We start from the raw sequence: 3,699 nt of genomic DNA on the forward strand, positions 1-3,699 counted from the left end.
CATAATGGTTTCTGTATGGTTAATAAGCTCAATGGTTTCAGATATACATAAGTATAATGGTTCCTTAAACAGACCTAGCCACTAGGGATGCCAGCCTCCAGGTGGAACCTGGGGATCCCCCCGAATTACAGCTCATCTCCAGACTACAGAGATCAGTTCCTCTGGAGAAAATGGATGCTTTGGAGGGTGGACTATATGGCATTGTACCCCACTAGATCCCTGTCCTCCCCAGGCTCCATCCCTAAATCTCCAGGAGTTTGCCAACATGGATTTGGCGACCCTACTAAGCCACACAGCCTTATTTTCTCACTTGCCACTTAGGCCACTAACTTCCACACAGCTTACGTAACTTCCCGGTTTGACACCCAGGCTAATAACCTCCACACAGACTTGTTTTCTTCACTTGCCATTTAGGCGAATAATTTCCACACAGATTTATTTTCCTCACTTGCCATTTAGGCCAATAACTTCCACACAGCTTAACTTTCCAGCTTGCCAGCCAGGCTCATAACTTCCACACAGAACACAGATTTCTCTCACATTCTACAGCACCTCACAAAACAGTCAAATCCAGCCCGTAGAGTACAGCTACCATCCAATCATAACACACTTCACTCACCCATCCAACTTTTCTTACTCTACAGGGCTACTTTTTAGATCACAGCAACGCAGGGGCGTAGACTCCTAATTTCCCTCAGGGGGCCGGGGCTGAACCTGGTCCAGGCCCACACTTAGTCATCTAAAGGATCGATTCTCTCCCCAATGTTATTCAATATCTATATGCACCCTGTTGCCCAGATTATCCAGAGGTTTGGGCTGGGTTCTGCCAGACCTTCAGCTGAGGCAGCAGGCAGCCCCCCCCCCCCACAGCAGATCCTGTATTGCTAGTATTAACATCATCTGTTGAGACATACTGTGAAATTGTAAACATTGTTTCATTGTAATTGATGTATATGCTCTTAATTTTTTATTGTAAAACTGCACTGTGTGCAGATCAGTTTGTATGGAATGGAAGGGTGGGATATAAATTTAATAAAATAAATAAAAAATAAATAAAAATAATTTATATCTCCAAAAAAACATATAGCATCAACAATTTTTTTACTCATAATAGTCTGCCTCCAGGTGGGGCCTGGGGATCTCCCGCTTTTACAACTGATCTCCGACAGAGATCAGCTACCCTGGAGAAAATGGCTGCTTTGAAGGGTGGACTCTGTGGCATTGGATCATGCTGAGGCCCCTCCCCTCCCCTCCCCAAACCCCACCCTCTCCTGGCTCCGCCCCCAATGTCTCCAGGTATTTTCCAACCTGGACCTGGCAACCCACTCTGAATTTCAGTCAAAGAAAGAGGGGAGGAAAGATGCCACGAACTCCTTCACTGAGACAATCTGAGTAAATATTCCATTTGGGTATGCAAGTAAATATTTCCTCCCACTCTCTCTTTTCCTTACAACTTAGGCTGAGTGTATAAGTTGCCCAAGGTCATTTCTCAGTGTGCTTTCTGGCTAACTGGGGATTTGGCCTCTGGTCTCGCCAATCTTAGACCAACACTCTAACAACCATACCACTCAATGGATACACAATATGAATCTCCAAATGCAACTCAGAATCCACAGTAAATTAATAGTAAATTTATCTCAGAGACCCTTACCTGCAACTATGGGAGCATTTGTTTAGGTGAAGTAGGGTCCAGGGTAGCAGAATTGCTGGTGAACCAGCTTTATTGGCCAACTTTTAGAAGTTCCAGTAAGCATACCATTCCTTGCTACAAGTCACGAGGAAACTTTTTTAATTAGTCTGACTCTGAATACAACCTTAATAGAGATTTCTTTTAACTTCCGAAGCATATCTCAGTTCTGGATAGACAGTACCTTTTCAGAAAAGACATTAAAGAGTAAAGCAAAAAAAGTATCTTCAACCAACAGATACCATTTCCTTGCTGTACTGACACAGAGCACTCTCCATGTTACATGGATTATTATGAAGCATGTTTTCTTCTTGGAACAACATGGGCAAAAGACAAGGACATTCCAGGCTTTGTGTTGTTTTTAATCAAGTTACAGTCAACAGTATGATATGCATTCCAAAGTGCTGCTGTCTCCCGTAATTATCTAGCATAGTCATTAATGTAATCTTCAGCTTTATTTTGGAAGTCCTCCTTGTCACGCAAATGATGTTCTGCAGCTTCAGTATTCAAAGGATCATCAAAATTCAAGAGATCAGTAAATAAAGAGTTTAGTCCCCAAACAACATCTGTAAAGTTCTAGTTGGAGCCCAGCCAGTACCATCAATCGAGTGTTCTGCTCTCTCAATAAACTCAAGTAGATTTCCCCCATCTCAGTGATGTTGGGAGGCTAGATTCTAGTCAAGCATTTTACTCTGGGAGGCACGATATTGTAGGCATCTGGAACCTCAATTTCAAACTCAATTTTTTCACTTTGATAATAACCCTTCTCTGGGCTTACAGTTAGACGAAAGTGATGGGGTTTATTTGCGCCAGAAAAGCTGACTTTACATGTATAAGGTAAATTTACTTCAAGTTCTGCAACTTCTTTAAAGAGTAATTTTTCTCTAACCGACACTCTCCGAGTTGAATCAGAAGCTGAGCTGAATGCACAGGGGCCCTTGACACCATCATCCCGTTTTAGTTTGCTTTCCAGAGTTAGCATAACTGCTGTCTGCAGTCTGGCCATGCAGTCAGTCAGGCCGCATCGGCCGCCTCCTCCCACACTGGTGCCAGCCCCACAACCATCCCCGGCTGGCTCCGGAGAGCACCTCTTTTCCCCCCCACACACAAACACACACCCCGGAAGGGGTGGGTCACTTCCAGGAGACGGAAGGGAAGAGTAGGCTTGCTGTTCAGTGAGGATGATGGGAAATTGCCGTTCAATTACAGGTGGTTTTTTTTTGCTTCAGTCTTTTCCCAAAATGAGAACTGTGTTAAACCTAGCAAAAATAATGTAAATGGTGATGGGACAGGATGACAGCTCAAGAGTGATAAGGTTAAATTGTTTTTAATCATTTTTTATCAGGTATACTGTAAACTTTGAATTTTTAATTGTAAAATGGTGTATATGATTGGTCAAATGACCGTAAAAAAGAACGAATGAATGAACGAGTGATAAGGAATTGGTCAAGGGAATACCTAGCTACCTTAAGTGACTTTATGTCTTCTGCAACGGCTGAATGGCACTGTAGGCTACTTGCTGAGGTACTCTCACAACCTTCTTTAAGAAATGTAAACAACTTGGAACAGGTTTAGAGGAGGGCGATAAAGATTGCTAGAGACTGGGGCCACTTCCGCACTGTCATTTTTGTCACTCGTTTGTCCCTGTTGCTTCAGGGTTCCTCCCCCCCATTGTGTTTTGTTTTCTCTAGGGAGTAAAACACATGTGGAAAGGGGGTGGGGGGAATTGGGGAAAACAAGTGGCAAAAGTGACAGCGCGGACGTTCTGTGGGAAGACAAGCGCTATGGGGAAAGATTGAAGGGACTGGGTATGTTTAGCTTAAGAAGTCTGAGGGGAGACAGGATCACACTCTTCAGACTGCTGAAGGGTGAGGTTCTCTGCTGTTCCAGAGAGCAAGACTGGATCTAATAGACTTACATGACAGGGGGGTAGCTTCCAACTGAAGATCAGGAGAAAGTTCCTATCAGTGAGAACAGTTCAACGACAGAGCCAAATACTGGGGGAAGGTTTC

The 3,699-nt window shown here is 43.7% G+C and overlaps 1 pseudogene; it reads right to left on the reverse strand.

Moving 5' to 3' along the window:
* Positions 1-2,107: 2,107 nt before the first annotated feature.
* LOC107124934 lies at positions 2,108-2,669 on the reverse strand (annotated as a pseudogene).
* Positions 2,670-3,699: the final 1,030 nt, after the last annotated feature.

Source organism: Gekko japonicus, unplaced genomic scaffold (assembly GCF_001447785.1).
Source record: "Gekko japonicus isolate JY-2015 unplaced genomic scaffold, Gekko_japonicus_V1.1 scaffold11047, whole genome shotgun sequence".
NCBI lineage: Eukaryota > Metazoa > Chordata > Lepidosauria > Squamata > Gekkonidae > Gekko > Gekko japonicus.